We start from the raw sequence: 17,391 nt of genomic DNA, 5'->3' as shown, positions 1-17,391 counted from the left end.
AAAAGAGAAAGGAAGCAATTAATATCTAATGCTTGCCCCACTCCAAAGGTTCTTTGATATTTGAAGTATTTTTGTCTTTGTACTGTTGTGTTTTTTTTAAAATATATTTTATTGATATTTTTACAGAGAGGAAGGGAGAGGAATAGAGAGTTAGAAACATCGATGAGAGAGAAACATTGATCAGCTGCCTCCTGCACATCTCCTACTGCGGATGTGCCCGCAACCAAGGTACATGCCCTTGACCAGAATCGAACCTGGGACCCTTGAGTCCGCAGGCCGACGCTGTATCCACTGAGCCAAACCGGTTTCGGCTGTTGTTTGTTTTTTATACTTGCGGTGGAAAATTTCAAATATACAACCAGAGGGAAAGGCGGGGTGAGAGGATTTAGGAGAGGGTATAAGGGGGATAAATGGTGATGGAAGGAGACTTGATTTAGGGTGGTCAACACACAGTATAATATATAGATGATGTACTATAGAATTGTACACCTGAAACCTATATAATTTTATTAACCAATGTCACCCGATTAAATTCAATAAAAATGTAAAACAGAAAAATTTAAATACACACACAAAGAGGATAATACATCAAGCACTCATGTGTCCATCATCCAGCTTCAACAATTGTGTGCTTGTGGCCAGTCTTATTTTAATTACATCCCCCACCCACTGCACCCTCAACCCCTGCTGTGTCCTCACTCTCTCATGTTATTTTCAAGGCCATCTCTGATAGCTTATTATTTTATCTGTAAATAGTTTGATAATGTATCTCTAAAACATAAGGACTCTTTTATTTTATTTATTTATTTTTAAAATATATTTTATTGATTTTTTACAGAGAGGAAGGAGAGGGATAGAGAGTTAGAAACATTAATCAGCTGCCTCCTGCACACTCCCTACTGGGGATGTGCCCACAACCAAGGTACATGCCCTTGACCGGAATCGAACCTGGGATCCTTGAGTCTGCAGGCTGACGCTCTATCCACTGAGCCAAACCGGTTAGGGCCATAAGGACTCTTTTAAAGATACAATCACACCTAAACCAAATTAACAATACTTTGTTTATATCAACATGTATCTTGTCATTGTTGAAAACAATCCACTCAGTGTTCACATTTCTTCAATTGTCTCATATTTATTTTACACTTGCTTGAATCAAGATTGAAATAGGTTTCATATACAGCAATTGATTGATGTCTTTTAAGTCTTTTCTTATCTATTGGTTTCCCCTCCAATTTTTTTTTCTCTTTATTTGTTGAAGAAAGCAGGTCCCAGAGTTTCCCACCATCTTGATTCAGTTGATTACATCACTGTGGTTCCATTGATATAGTTCTCTGTCCCCTGTATTTCCTGTAAATTGGCAGTTAGAGCTAGAGGCTTGATCAAGCTCAGGTTTGACTTTTTTGGCTAGTGGTGTTAATGGATAGGAGAGGGCCTCCTCTTCCCGGTTGCTAGTGGGGTTGGAATTCTTGTGATATCCAGAGAAAAGGAGTTTTCTGAGGCTCACAGGGGAGGATGAGATATAGTAGAAAGCTTTATTTCTGTGGAATTACATCCCTCGGTTTCCAGAGTCCCATTTCCCTTAATCCAGTCATAGAAATGTAGCTGGGGCTTCAGCAGAGCTAAAATCAGAGCCAGTGTCCAGAGTTTCCTTTTCATGTTGGAGCTGGGTCTAGTCCGCATCAGGCTAGCTTAGCTTGTGTTTCCGCACAGCAGTCCATCATTGCATTGCGTGTGGGGTCCGCATGGCCATGGGCCGTATGGGTGAATGCAAGGAAACAGGAGCAAAAAAAAGAGTCCCTAAGCCGAGAGTCAAGCATGACAAGAGAGCAACAAGAGAGAGTGCTCCTTTGTTTAGGGTATTATGTATTCCCAAATATTTGCATGTTTGCAGTCATCAAGACCATTCTGGCCAACCATCTCTGTCCCCAGGTGTGACTGACAGGCAAGTACCTTCTCTATGTCACCCCAACTTTACTAGGTATGCATCTGTTTTCCCTTTGTTAGATCCCTTCCCCCAATGTTTTTCAGGGAATTGGTTTGCGGTTCCCTGGGGAGTGCAAAGTTGCGACTTCCTGCTAGAGCTGCCCAAATGACATGCTTATAATGCCCGGCCTTCCCCCTTTGCTCCTTTTCCATTATTAATAACTAGCTAATTACAATGGTATCAGTGGTATCGTGTACTTCCATCATGAGGCATCTGTCAGGTTGTCACTCTGCTTAGCTGCCACTGATGATTGTTGCCTAGGTCCATTGATTCATTAGCGGTTGCAAAATGGTGGCATCTAACTCTACCAAGTCTTCATGTATTAGTTGAAATACTTCTATTAAAAGAAAATGCCCTTCATCAACTATGTGTTTAACCTGAGGAACAGTTCATACAGTATAAGTGCCTGATCTTTCCCTTTACTAGTTTTCAAAATAATGAGTTGGTTCTGTAGCTTTTCTCCAAAGGTGATCATTAAAAAAACACACCGCAAGATATAATTCACGTGCCATAAAATTCACTAGTTTCTAGTATATTCACAAAGCTGTGCAACCATCACCATTAGTTGATCATTCTACAATATATTTTTATTGATTATTTTTTTTAGAGAGAGAGAAGAAGGGAGAGGGAGAGAGAAACATTGATATGAGAGCGAAACATCTATCAGCTACCTCCTGCACGCCCCTAATGGAGATTGAGCCTGCAACCTGGGCATGTGCCCTAATGGGGCACAAGAGGATGCCCAGCTAACTGAGCCACACCAGCCAGGGGTAGTTGATCATTTTTATTTATTTTTATTTTATTATTTTTAAAAATATATTTTATTGATTTTTTACAGAGAGGAAGGAAGAGGGATAGAGAGTTAGAAATATCAATCAGCTGCCTCTGGCACACCCCCAACTGGGGATGTGCCCGCAACCAAGGCACATTCCCTTGACTGGAATCGAACCTGGGACCTTTCAGTCCGCAGGCCGATGCTCTATCCACTGAGCCAAACCGGTTAGGGCTAATTGATCAGTTTTAAAAATGCCATTACAAACTCATCCACCTACTTGATGCATTTCAATTCATAGCAATTATTCTTTTGACATTCAAATGTTTAAATCTTTAGCAAACTGGCACCTCTTTAAACTGGTTCCTGACACCTTTTGACACCTAGCAAGCTTTCTGTTATGAGGAGATATTCCTGGTTCATCTTGTATTTTCCACTCTAGCCCAGGAACCAGTCATTTCTCTCAGAACTGTGGTTCCTCTAGTCGAAAACTGTACATAGAGGCAGCAATCTGGACACCCAGCATGCTCATTATTTTCTCACTTATATTCAGGAATTAAACAATGTCTTATTCAACTAATGACTCGTTATAAAATACTGTTTGAAAATCACCTAATTGTCAGTCATTGTTCATTTTAAAATTATTTCCCTTGGGGAGGGTGTGTGGCTCAAAAACTCAAATTAAAAATTCTTACTTGGCATTAATTATAGCCAGCTGAATTCCAACGTGATGCAACTTGCTCATGTTAAGATAAGTACATATAAGATGACTTGAGTAAAAAAAAAAAAAAAAAAAAAAAGATGACTTGAGTATCAAGTATCAGATAGATGGTTAATTGTTATGGGATGTGCTTAGTTCAATAAAATTAGAGCCTTCCTAGGGGAAAGTAAGTATTTTTTAACCTTTGGGACATAAAATAATTACCACAACATTATTCGAGGTCTATATTTTCTCATAAACCAATAACTTACTGTTTTCTATTTGGATTTCCAGCAGTTAGTGATGTGGAGTGAAAATTAACAGTATTTTTCCTTTTTTTTTTAAGAGCTTCTTTTCTGACTAATCTTTCTCTGGAAAAATGATTGAAAGGCCTTGTATTATTTCTGGCTCAAGGACCTATAAACATGTCAGGAATTTTTAGTTAAGTTATTAAAACATTGTCAAAACCTTGAGTAGATGCTTTTTAACTATCTGATATACATTAACAGCTCTGAAGGAACAAATAGATTTTAGCACATAACCAAAATCCCTTGACTGTTTTGTAATCATCTATTTTGTATTCACAGCATATACCTTTGAAATGTTCTGCTCTCAATCTCCCTATATCAAATTTTATTTGAGAAAATGGAAGGACTTAAGAATGTTTTTATTCTGCCATGGGTAACCTCCTTATTCAGAGTTCTCCAAGTACCACATCTTTTTATTCCCTGTGCCCAGAATTCTATAGGTCCTTAATACTAAAACAATGAACAAAAGTATCAATGCTAGTAGGCTGTAGTACAGTGATGGCGAACCTTTTGAGCTCGGCGTGTCAGCATTTTGAAAAACCCTAACTTTGGTGCCGTCTCACATATAGAAATTTTTTGATATTTGCAACCATAGTAAAACAAAGACTTATATTTTTGATATTTATCTTATACATTTAAATGCCATTTAACAAAGAAAAATCAACCAAAAAAATGAGTTTGCGTGTCACCTCTGACACGCGTGTCATAGGTTCGCCATCACTGCTGTAGTAGGTCCTTTAAGTGCAAGGTGTCAGGTTAATCACCCAGTGATTAATTACCAAATGCGTTCAGTGATCTTAGGTGTCCTCAAGGTCCTATTGTGAATATTCTCATAAACTGTTTTGATTTTATTATAACATCGAATGTTTTATAAATTTTTTTATTGATTTGAGAGAGAGAGAGGGAAAGACATCAATTTGTTGTTCCACTTATTTATTCACTCATTGGTTGATGCTTGCATGTACCCTGACTGGGGATTGAACCTGCAACTTTGGCATATTGCGACACTGGGCTATACAGGCAGGGCAACATGGAATAATTTCTGATCTCTGCTGTTCACACTTCCTTTGTGCCTTCGCTTTATCATAAGTATTTTATATTAAGGGTATTTCTAGTAAAATGCTTTTTATCATACATGTTCTTTACAGCCTTCCATAAGTGGATTTGAAGTAGAAGTTACTTTCCCTTTTTTTGAAAAATAAAAGTATAGTTGACTTCACCTGCATAATCATCTATGGACTAATTTTTGTTGGACTTTAATAAAAGTTTATTTAATAGAAATAGGCTTTCCTTTTCTTGTTTCCCATAAAAGTCTTTTTGCATGAAAAGTACTGGCAAAGGGTTCTTTTATTATAAAAGTATCAATACCTAAACTACTTCTGGTCTTTTAAGTTGAGGAAACCTTTTTTTCATTTGTGTTCCTTGACACTCTTAAGTACTTTATACTGGTGGACTTAGAAGTATTTGATGGTGATTATGGAAGAACTAATAAGAATGCTGACATTAGGTTTTTGTGTTCATGCTGCTTACAGTTGCATGGATTAGACCCCATTCTTGACATACCATAGCATTAAACAGAGGCACTTGGAAAGTACCTAAATGCTGGTAATCAATTTTTTGAAATTATATTAGTGTGAGTATACAAGCTATTTCTCTTTCTCACTTATATTTACCTTTCTGTGAATAGAGTCTATATCATAGCCCGATGGAGTTTTCTACAAATGATGAAGACATGTTGTCATTTATCATTTTTGAAAGTAAACTTAACCGCTGAAAAAAAAATTAAAACTGAACTCTTGAAAGGAAAATTACCATCCAGTACATTCTCAGACATTTCTTCTTATTGTACCGTTGGTTTGTAAAATGTCTGAGGGAAAGGACGACTTGCATTCTGGGAGTTTTAAAAAGTTATGACAGGAAATTAAAATATATGGTTTCTGTATTTAAAATGAGATTTCACAACAGTATGCTATTTATGTTAAAACTTTTGTGTTCTGTACTGCTTAAAATGTTTTTTATCTAACATTTAGTGAAGAAATAAAGCACGTCAGATATCCTGATTAAAAACCACACTGTTTACCATTTAAGTATAACTTTTAAACATAATTTGGGTCCCAAGTTTAGTATGGAAAGAGCTTAAACATTTAAACTAATGAAAAAGCAAAATACACATTTTTGGGGTTGATAAATGCTTTGTTTAATCAAATACATATTACCCCTTCTTTCCAGTCGTTTTTCTTTTAAACTTTAAGAGGCTGTTTAAGGAAGTTTGTAAAAAAAACACCCATACCCAATTCTGCTCCCTTTCCGTATTTATTAGAGAATGTGAAAAACTGATCTTATGAAACAATTACACAAGACTTCCATTTCATAGGCTCCCAAACTCTGAAACACCAATATATATGTAGAAAATATACATTAAAAATCTGTCCATTGCACTGTGCGAAACCCGTTTCAAATGTAACCAACCCTCTTCCTGATTTTTCTTCCCCACCCCCGCAAACGAATAAAATCAGTTAGGCTTTCTGGCTGCATGTTTATTTTTAAAAAATTAAATTAAATGGTTTCGTAGTTGCTTTAGGATCACCTTTCTACCCCTCCTCTTTCCCACATACCCACTTCGACTGGCAAGCCTATTTTCATTTTATTTCAAAGATTTTTTTTTTAAAGCGAAAGCAGGGGACGGCGGGGGTTGCTAAATTTATCTTCTCCAGCCACGGGGATGAAAACACATTTACTGCGGGCGGGGGTCTGAGGGCCTGCAAACAACTCGAGCAGGCGCCTCGGCCAGGACGGGTGAGGACGGGCAGTATGTCTCCGGGGAGGGCCCGGGGGGCGGCCGCGGCCCACAGGAGATGGTGGGGGGCGGCCGGGCCGAGTCGGGCCCCACGCGGGCTTTACAGCCGAGGCGGCGGCAGCGGCGCGTGTGTAGCGGTGGCGGGCGGGAGCGCGGAGGAGGTGGAAAGAAGGGGGGCGCTGTCACGGAGACCCCATCGCAGCGAGGCCACTAGGCTTCCCGGCCGCGGGGCGTATGCTTCACCGACCCGGGGCTCCAGGGGGACCCACCGGGCGGAGGAGGGGGCCTCTCTACCCTTCCGCATTTTCCTGGGTCTCTCTCCCGGGCGGTGACGTGACGTGCTGACGGCGGGCCCGTGCCGGGGAGCTGGGCCGCTTTTTGTCAGCTCCGAGCTCGGCCCCTCCTCCCTCCCTCCGCCCGCCCCACCAGCCGGAGCCCGGCCCAGTGCTCCAGAGAAAGGCCGGCCTGCAGTACCCGCCACCGTCGCCGCCCGCCCGCACGCCCGTCCGGTGAGTTCCGGGCGCCGCCGCGGCCGCGGGGCCTAGCGCGCGTGCAGCGGCCTGGTCCCGGCCTGGTCGGCGGCCCTCAAGGCGCCCTTCCGCGCTAGGCCGGGCGGCGTGGCGCGCGGCGCCGACCAGGCCCCGAGGAGGCCGCAGTTAGGCCCGGGGAGGAGCCCGGCTGCCCCGAGCTGCGGTGGAGGCGCGCTCAGTGAACGGGCGCGGGTTGGGGGAGGGTCGCCCGGTGGCCTGGGAGGCGATTGAGAGGCCGCGGGTCGACGGCGCGGCCGGCGTGGGGCACCGCGCGAGGGTGAGGCCTGGCCAGGAGGCGAAGGCTGCAGGCGTGAGGTGAAGGCCGCAGGCCGACCGGGCCGATTTTCGCTATGTAAATATCGGCGAGGGGGGGAGGGACGGGGGACAAGATGGCGGCGGCTCGGCGGCTCGGCGCCTGCTGCAGGGGACGATTGAAGGGGTTGCCGGGAGGGGGAGCCGCCATCTTGAAGGCGGTGTCGGAAGAGAAAATTCCGCTACAGCCCGGGAGGTGGGGGGAGGGGGGACGTCGGAGGGCGGGCTGCGGCTGCGGCGGCTCCGGTGACGGGCCCTCGAGGCCAGGCGCGGCTGCGTGTGCTTGCTTCCCACCGCGGCCATTGCCCTCGCCGCCATGATGGGCTCTTGGCGCTTGGCGGCAGCGCCACCTTCCTGCCCTGCCTCGCGCAGCCCCTAGACGGGCTGTTGCTTCCGCTGCATTTTAACTGAGCTGCGCAGGCGGCCATCGCCGCCGCTCTGACGCTTGCGACGTCGTCTCCCTCTGCGTCCCCAGCCCCGCGTCTTTTCCTCGCTCTCTTAGCGGCCCAAGGGCGATCGGGGCGGATGGCAGCCCAAGTATCTGGGCTCACTACGGCAAGTGGCACCCCAGGACATTTTATTGTAAGTCAAAGTCATACATGGCTGTTACGGCGCCCTCGATGCGGTTTTCCAACAATCATTGCCTTCTTCAGAGTCTAAATAAAGCAGTAGCAATCCAATTGGCTAAGAAGAAGTTCTCACCACTCTCTTATCCAATAGGAGAAAAAGTGAAAATTACACAGGACGAGAACGGAGGAATAGCATTTGAAGGAGTCTTTTGAGCTCATTTATTTGGGAATAACTTTTTTTCTTGAAACTACTTTCTTGAAAAAGGTGCATTTAAGCTATTCGCGATCTGTTGGTAGTATTTACTTTTTTTTAAGGAGTAAGGGGAAGGGCAGAAAGTTTTATTTTCTTACCGAGGGACAACAATGTGATGCGGTATTTTTTGTTCATGTATCTATTATGGTATTTAGGAGTCTTTGTTTGATTTGAAAAATTCGAAGGTGTAATTCCTTCCTTTAAAGTACCTTTGATCGTGTACCGTACAACTCTCCAGGAAACTCGGAGCCCAGTGTTAGCGATGCATTGTGCTGGGTGCTAAGAACGATTTAAAACGGGTCTTGTAATGCAGCGTGGCTGCAAGAAGTTCGTTGTTTAATGGTAGAGGAGACGAGGCGAAGTGCACTCAAGTGCTGCGAGAGAAAGGTACAATTAATTACTGAGGTTTCAGGGGGAAGGCACGTTTCCTTTCGGAACATCAGGGAAGTGTTCCTGACATTTTGAGGTTACTGAATGATGGGTAGGACTTTATTAAGCGGTGGCGGAGGTGGGGAAGGGACATTTGAAGGGTGAATGTTCTTCGGAAAACAGTAAGTATTTACAGTTTGGTTGGAGTAGATAGTGTAGGTAGGGGAGTGGTGGGAATTCTGGGCAGAAAAGGTGGAAGAGCTTGCTTGCAAGTTGTTAAGGCTTATAAACCCAATGGGGGAGTCCGGGGAGCCCTCAAATTTCTGGGCTTTATATTCGCTTAGTAGTTCCATTAGACTAGGAAAAGTTTCAGAATTGAGAAATAACGAGAGTAGTAAGTTCACCAGTGTTTTCACTACTGGAATGATTATGAAGAATATTCAGAAGTTAAGCCAATTTTGCTACTTTTCAATGATCCATCTATTAGATAGCTGCTCCTTTTTTCTATCCTAACTTCTCATTGCAAATAACCTTTTGCTCAGTTATTATAATTTCTCTAGTAAACAAACAGGGAGGGGTTCCTAACTTTTCCTTTACCAGGTGAAAAATACAGGACTAGTGCCGTAGTTTACTTTACTAAAATGAGGAATGAATTTGTAAGCATTCCCGTGGTAATTTTGAAAGAATCAGTGTTTGAGAAGTAGGTTAGAAGAGCCGGTTACTAAAAAGGCAGCAGCCTTCAGATGGCCCTTTGCAATCCCGGTTCTCCCTTGTGAGAGTAACCAAGGCTGTTTGCTAAGCGAAGCCTTCTCATGTTGTGCTTAATCTTTGACTATTATAGATGCACGTGTGCGGAATGTGTACCATAGAATTTTATGACATCAAACAAATATTCACTAGAAACTTGTTATAGTTTTTCCATTCCTAGACTGTGGCAGGTCAGAGTATCGATGCTCCATGAGAGGACGGGAGGGAACTGAAGCTTCTCATGGTTGTCATAAAGGGCCATGGTTTACAGACGATTAAGGAACAGCGCGTTGTAGGAGGCCCACTGGAAGTTAGTTGCTAAGGGGCTGGGTTGTTGAGGTGGTAAGAGTAAACGTACACTTAGAAAGAAGAACCAGTTGCTTTCTTTCTTGCCAGCTGGGAAAGACATAGAAAATGGTTGCATACACAGTACAGCAGCAGTAAATGTTTTACTACAGCAAGAGTGGATGTTCAAGATAAAGATTGTTAGACTCAAGTTGTGTAATGAAGGAGACAGATAAGTGCATAGCTTAGAAGGATTTCTATCTCCAACTGTTAGGTATAAAAAGCTTTTTGCGTGAAAGAGTAGACTTTGATCTGGAAAACCTTATTACCTTACCTCTTGGATACCTGAAGTGTTAATTTTTAAGTTATGTAGCTGTTTGGGATAGGTGCAAGTTTCCTTTTTTAAAAAAAAAATGCTCAGAATATATTAAAACAATTTTTTCCCGCATTCATTTTGTAAATACTTTCTAATCCCATCTGTACTTGTATTGTCAATGATGACCTTGTTTTTATTATATGTGCACATACTAGCAATCAGACTTTTTTACTCTTAAATTCCTTAACCCGCCCTGGAAACCCCTCAGCATTAGCAGAGATTACCTAATCTTTTACTTAAATCAGGATAGATGATCATCTAATCTGAGCATTTGCACTTCCTTCCTTCCATATCATGCTCTTCTTTAGTCTCTAAGGCTTTCCTCCCCCCTGTTCTTTTCCTGCAGGAAGAATTGGCCTCCTTCAGGCCCAGCTGCTCTTCCTGTGCACCCCACCCGTCCTTTGGGACGGACCTGTTAGTGAATCTGAATCTGCCGATTGCATCATTGCCTTCTAACTCCACTGGTGCCTGTCCCTCCCCTTATAAACATTCCTAGGTTTGCTCATCGTGCAGAAAACCTCACCTGTCTTTTTTTCTTTCACCAGTACTTTTCTTTTCATCCCACTTACTCCTAAATTGGGTAACTGTTCCACATCATGTCACTGGGTGTGTCACATAAAAGTATTCTGTGTTTCAGAAACTCTTTGCCGTCTCTGTCTTATACCATGAAATTTCCGTCAAGGTCAATCTTCTGTCCTTTTTTGCTCAAATCTTCTCTCCGGGTTCCAGTGTTTCATACCATGCCCATCCTCTCTTTTAGTTTCTCATCTATCATTTTCAGTTGCCTACTGACCATCTCCACCCAGGTTCCCGGCTGTCTCAACACGGCTGAAACAAGATTTATCTGGCACATAGTAAATAGATGTCCAATATTGGAAAAATAATCTTTTTTAAACCCAGTGTCCCTAAAACAACACCTACTTCTAGTTTTCTTTCTCTTAATGGCATCATTATTTTCCCAGGCTCATTTTTCTCTGTCTCATATAGCAATGTGGACATCTTTAATTTATTAGCATTTACTCTTCACCCAAGGAGATGTTTTTTGGTGTTTTTTAAAAAAATTGAGTTTAGAAAGCGAGGAAGGGAGAGGGATAGAGAGAAAGAGAAATATCGATGTGAGAGAGAAACATCAATCAGTTGCCTCCCGTACTCACCCCAAATGGGAATTGAATTTGTAACCTAGGTATGTGCCCTGACTGGGAATCAAACCCAAGACCCTTCTGTGCAAGGGATGACCCTCCAACCAACTGAGCCACACTGGTCAGGGCTAATTTATTATATTTTAATTGTGTTTATATTTTTGTCATTTTTTCTAAACTCTCAATGTAGAAACAGTTTTTATTCTTGTCCCCAAGCAGTACCTGGCACATGGTCATTATCTCTAAAAACAATTAATTATTGGGTGCAGAGAGTTTTATGTAGTTGAATAGTTTTCAACTATTCAATCATCTAGTCCAGTGATGGTGAACCGATGACACGCGTGTCAGACACGAACTCATTTTTTTGGTTGATTTTTCTTTGTTAAATGGCATTTAAATATATAAAATAAATATCAGAAATATAAGTCTTTGTTTTACTATGGTTGCAAATATCAAAAAATTTCCATATGTGACATGGCACCAGAGTTAAGTTAGGGTTTTTCAAAATGCTGACACGCCGAGCTCAAAAGGTTCGCCTTCACTGATCTAGTCAGTGTGTCCCTTGACCAAGGGGTATACATACTAAGGTACACCACATAAGTTGAGTAACTACTCCTCCACCCCATCCCCACTGCTTAACTATTTGGGGTTAATATAGCCAGTGTATTCTTATTCCTGTGAAATTACTTTTCTAAGCAATGTTTTATAAAATCCAGATTCTTACAACTATATTTACTCAAAGGGAGGTCCACTTTAAATTATGAAATATTTCAGAATTACAAGTGTCAATTTACAAATATTTCAGAGAAGCAAGTATCACCTAGATTTAACAGATCTTAATATTTAATTATATATTTGCTTCATAACATTTTTTGTTTGTGTAAAGAAAGAAAATCTCATAGATTCAGTTAAAGAGTGCCCCTCATTCCATTCCTGTCTTTTCTTTGCCAGAAGTAACTAACCACTGTCCTAATATGTATGTACCAAAAACAAGTATGTATTGCTTTGTGTGTTTTCACTTTACATGAACAGTACCATACTGTTTGTCATTTTTTTCACTTAGCATTGTGTTTTTGAGTTTTATCCATGTTGTATGTGATCTAGTTTAGTGATTCTCAAAGTGTGTTCCAGAAGTTCCCAAGGATCTCTTAAGATTCTTCTAGCCGCATTCCTCTGTACACTGCATCGGTACTGTACAAAGGCTATATGGCACATGATGTCTTAAATTGAACACAAGCAGTTAAGGGGATCCAGCTGGCTTCTATTAAGCTTGATTTTTAAAGAGGCTTGCAAAAATGTAAAATAATGCTATTCTTTTCACTGTTTTTATTTTTTTGAAAATAGTAATGTGTAATGTTGACATAAAGTGGGTTTATTGTTTTATCAATTTATAAATTATTTTAAAAATGCCTCAGATTTAATTTCTAATGTAAATATAGATAGAACCCACATAAGCAAAACTTTTTGGAGGTCTCAATTTTTAAGGCTGTGAAAGGGGTCTTGAGACCAAGAAGTTTGAAAACTATTGATCTAGTTCATTCATTTTATTTGTATTTCAATGTATAAATATATTGTGATTCATTTATTATGGAGAGACCATTTGGTTTGCAATTTTCTATAATTCCAAACAGTGCTGCAGTGAACATCTTTATACTGTACAGGGTTCTTCTCTCTTGGGATTATAGTAGTAGAATTGCTACTTTCAGGAATCTGCATTTGTCACATTTACTGGGAATTGTCAAATTATGTCCTATTTGACACTCACCAGCTGTGTATGAGCCTCTGTTTCTCCAGACCAATGCCAAAAGATTACACTACATATTGTTTTCCAATCTGTTGGGTGTTAAGAATATCTCATAGCTGATTTCATTTTGCATTTCTTAAATTTCTAGTGAGATTGAGCCCCCCCCCCCCCTATTTATTTGCCATTTGAGTTTTCTATGACATACTTGTGCCTATCCTTGGTCCATTTTTCAATTGGGTTGTCTTTTTCTCATTGGCTTATGGATAGTTTTATATTCTGAATACTAATAATTTGTAATTATACACACTGAAAATACCATTTCCTAGGCTGTGGCTTATCTTTTAGCTTTGTTTATGGAATTTTTTTTTTTTTTTTTTTGGTATAAGACTTCTTGATGAGATGGTAATCAGTTTTCTTTCATTTATGGCTTATGTCTCATCTCCCCCTCCCCCCCTCAACCTCCAAAATTATAATAGTGCTGTGCTTTTTCATATTTAGGTCATTAATTCATCTGGAACTTTTTATTTATTTTATTTATTTATTTATTTATTTATTTTTAAGAGTATTTTTTTTAAAATATATTTTATTGATTCTTTACAGAGAGGAAGGGAGAGAGAGATAGAGAGTTAGAAACATCGATGGGAGAGAAACATCGATCAGCCGCCTCCCGCACATCTCCCACTGGGGATGTGCCCGCAACCCAGGCACATGCCCCTGACCGGAATCGAACCTGGGACCCTTGAGTCCGCAGGCCGACGCTCTATCCACTGAGCCAAACCGGTTCGGCGAGAACGAACCTTGATGTGAGGGAGAGACATAGATTGGTTGCCTCCCACATGTACCCCAACTGGGCCAGGGAACAAACCTGCAACCCAGGTTATGCCCTTGACTGGGAATCGAACCCATGGCCCTTTGGTGTGCAGGCCAATCCTCTAACCATTGAGAAACACCAGCCATGGCTAATTTAAAATTTTAATTTATTTTTATTTATATTTTTTATAGATTTTAGAAGGAGGGGGGAATAGAGAGATACATCAATCAGTTACCTCCTAATGCACCCTGACCTTATATTTAACCTGCAACCTGGGTATGTGCCCTGACTGGGAATCAAACCTGCCACCTTTTGATGTACAAGATGACGCTCCAAGCAACTGAGCCACACTGGCCAGGGCTAATTTTATCTTTTTAATATGGATTTGCCAAGTAGTTTAGCCTTTCTCCCCACAGATTTATAATGCAGCTCCTGAGGTTTATCATATTCTCACAATATACATATCTGTTTCTAGTTTCTCCTGGTTTCATTTGTTGACTAACCATACTATACCACTGTGATTTAATAGTGATTGCTTTATAATTAAATCTTAATATATGTTTTTTTCTTCAGGTGGAAGCTATTTTCCTTCCTTTGTTTATTTTTGGGTCAGTTTCTATGAAAAACTTGGATTTTTATTGTATTTGCATCAAATTTATAGAATACATATATAGATACAGATAGATATATGCTAAGTAGTGGAGCTGGGATTTGAATCTGGGTGTGCTCTATTGTTTTTCATAAAGTCTTGCTCAACTTTCATTAGATCTTTTTCCAGATACTGTGTAATTTTTGTTGTGAATAGGATTTTTTTTTTTTTTTTTTTTAGTTATTTCTGTTTAGCATCTAAGCTGATGTATAGGGAACACTATGGACTTACATGTATTGATATATAACCCCGCTGAACTCTCATATTACAATATTTCATAGATTTTGAGATCTAGTTTCCTCCCTTAACATTTTAACATCTCTGAAATCAAAATAGATCTTGAATTGATGGTGTCCTGAAATCAATGTTGTCCTGGTAGCAGTCATGATATAGTTATTGTTGCCTGCACTTGCACAAACTTGATCAAGACTCTTCATTTTGTCATCACTTAAATGAGTATGTGCATTGTTATATAGTTATTTCATGCCAAACAATACAACCTAAGGGAGGAGAAATGGCGAAGTGGGTGTTTGACTGGAAAGAAAATCCCAAAGATAATAATGGAGCATTTTAAGAAACGCTGCCTCACTAACACTCTTGGCAGAGGGCAATATTATTAGGAAAGTTTGAATAGTTTTGAGTAGAAAAGTAATTCATAGGACGCTGAATGTGAAGTTTTAGGAGTACCCTACCAATTTCTTTTGCTTTTATTTTTTTTATATGCACAAAATACAAAAATATGTCTAAGTCTAAAATAATTTTCTCTAAGTCTAAAATGAAAATTCTAAATAATAAAGTATGGCATTCCTTTAATTGGCAGTGTTTTTTTCTTAGTTGTATATAAAATAAGGGTGTTACTTAAAATTGGTGGTATCTTTAGAATAAATGAAATGTGGGAGCAATAACACTTTAAAATTCTTCTGTATTTTCTAGGTAGTTGTGTGTGATGAGGTTTTATTTTTCATTCATTTCGCCTCCTGTTTCTTTTTTCTTTTTGTTAATCCTTACCTGAGGATATTTTTTTCCATTGATTTTTTTAGAGAGAATGGACGGTAAGGAGAGGTAGAGAGAGAGAGATAGAAAGAGAAATATTGTGAGAGACACACATGGATTGGTTGCCCCTGGCATGCGTGCAGACCTGGGTGGGGATCGAACCTGCAACCCAGGTATGTGCCCTTGACTGGGAATGGAACCCACAACTCTTGGGTGTGTGTGCCGATGCTCTAACCATTTAATCACACCGGCCAAGGCTCTTTTTTTTTTTTTTTAATTGCATTGACTACTGTCTCTAGCTCAGTGTTGAATAAAAGCATTGATAACAGGCATCCTTGTCTAGGTAATTGAATAGAGTGCTTCTAATATTTTATCATTAAGCATGATATTGTAGTGGGTTTTTTTGGATGGGGTAGATGTTATTTATTACATTCTCTTATGCTTATTTTAGTTTTCATTGTGAACAGAAGTTGATTTTTCTAATGTGTTTGCTGGATATATTGGTTTGATGGATCGCATAGATTTTCTTTTTTTAAATTAAAAAAATTTAATTACAATTGACATTCAATATTGTATTAGTTTCAGTCAGCTATCTTGAGGATGTAGATTTTCTATTTTAAATTATCTTTGGATTTCCTGGATTATTGCTATGTACTTTTCCTTTTTCATGTCGGCTTTGTATTGTTTTGATAACAAACATGGTTATGCTAACTTCATAAGATGAGTATGGCAGTATTTTTTCTTTTTGAAATAAGTTTTACTTAATACTCTGTTCTTGAAAGTTAGAATTCATCTGTGAAACTGCCTGGTGTCTTTTCTGTGAATTGATTTGATTTAAGTTTCTTTGGTGGTGGTAAGTCTTTTTGACTTTTTTTTAAAAAATTGATTTGAGAGAGAGAGAGAAACAGAAGAAATTTGTTGTTTCACTTATTTATGCATTTATTGGTTGATTCTTGCATGTGCATTGACCGGGAGTTGAACTCGCAACCTTAGCATATCAGGATGGTGATATCTAACCAACTGAGCTACGTGTTCAGGACTTGACTATTCAGAAAAATGTAACTTTTCAATTATATTGGTATAAGATATAGGTTTCTCTGACTTTAAAATATCTAATTTGATTAATTTGTCCCTCTTTTTTTCAGCACTGCCAGTAACTTGCCTATGTTATTAAGACTTTTCAAATAGTTCGTTTCTTTTAAAAATATATTTTTTTGGTTGATTTCAGAGAGAGGAAGGGAGAGAGAGAAACATCAATGATGAGAGAGGCTCATTGATCGGCTGCCTTCAGCATTACCCTCACCCCCATTGGGGATCGAGCCTGCAACCCAGGCATGTGTCCTGACCGAGAATCGAACCCTGACTTCCTGGTTCGTGGGTTGACAGCCACACCGGCCGGGCTCAAATAGTTCTTATTGACCCTTTGTGTTTCTGCTCATTTGGTAAGATTTCTTTCCTTCTACTTTATTTGCATTTATTCTAACATTTAAAAAATTTAAGTTGGAGGTTTGGCTCATTAATATTTAATTTCTACTCTTATAATATGTGCCTTTAAAACTATAAATTTTCCTCGAACTATAACTGGTTGTGATGATTTTGATATGAATTGATTTTTATTATTTAGTCCTAAATATATTGTGATTTTCATATTGCCCATTGAATTATTTAGAACTTTGTTTCAAAATTTATGGAATATTTTTTCTTTGGTCTGTGACATTTATTTCTAGTTTTATTGCATTGTAGTTGGGGAACATTGATATGCAAAAATGAATTGTATTTCTCTATATTAACAATTTAAAAAAGTCAAGCTTATTTTTATTTTTTAGAAGTCTGCTTTCTTTAATGTACAAAATGTATGAGTAGAAACAAAAGCGAACTGAACATATTTATTTATACCACTATCTAGTTCTTTTATATCAACTTTACTATTCAAACAAAAGAAAGCAGGTGCCAATTGAGTGGTTGGGAAAGAGATACAACAAAGAAAACTTTTCTACCATATTTATTTTACACTGTGCTCACAGAGACGGCTTCTTTTACTGATCCACTG

At 39.7% G+C, this 17,391-nt stretch overlaps 1 protein-coding gene across 9 annotated transcripts in view; it reads left to right on the top strand.

Moving 5' to 3' along the window:
* Positions 1 to 6,997: 6,997 nt before the first annotated feature.
* The window catches only part of ZFX (zinc finger protein X-linked), a 37,578-nt gene continuing 27,184 nt past the window's right edge, over positions 6,998 to 17,391 (top strand). For 3 of the 9 annotated variants that reach the window (XM_036303957.1, XM_036303959.1, XM_036303956.1), the window contains exon 1: positions 15,402 to 16,783. The gene's annotated coding sequence lies outside the window, so the exon portion shown is untranslated. Of the gene's footprint in view, positions 7,074 to 7,392; positions 7,410 to 15,396; positions 16,784 to 17,391 lie in introns of those variants that run through there. The other 6 variants (XM_036303955.1, XM_036303958.1, XM_036303960.1 and 3 more) reach the window with 6 other exon arrangements.

This window comes from Myotis myotis, unplaced genomic scaffold (genome assembly GCF_014108235.1).
Source record: "Myotis myotis isolate mMyoMyo1 unplaced genomic scaffold, mMyoMyo1.p scaffold_m19_p_4, whole genome shotgun sequence".
Lineage (NCBI taxonomy): Eukaryota > Metazoa > Chordata > Mammalia > Chiroptera > Vespertilionidae > Myotis > Myotis myotis.
The sequence above is the reverse complement of the archived record's forward strand: the minus strand, read 5'-3'. Positions and strand labels throughout refer to the sequence as shown.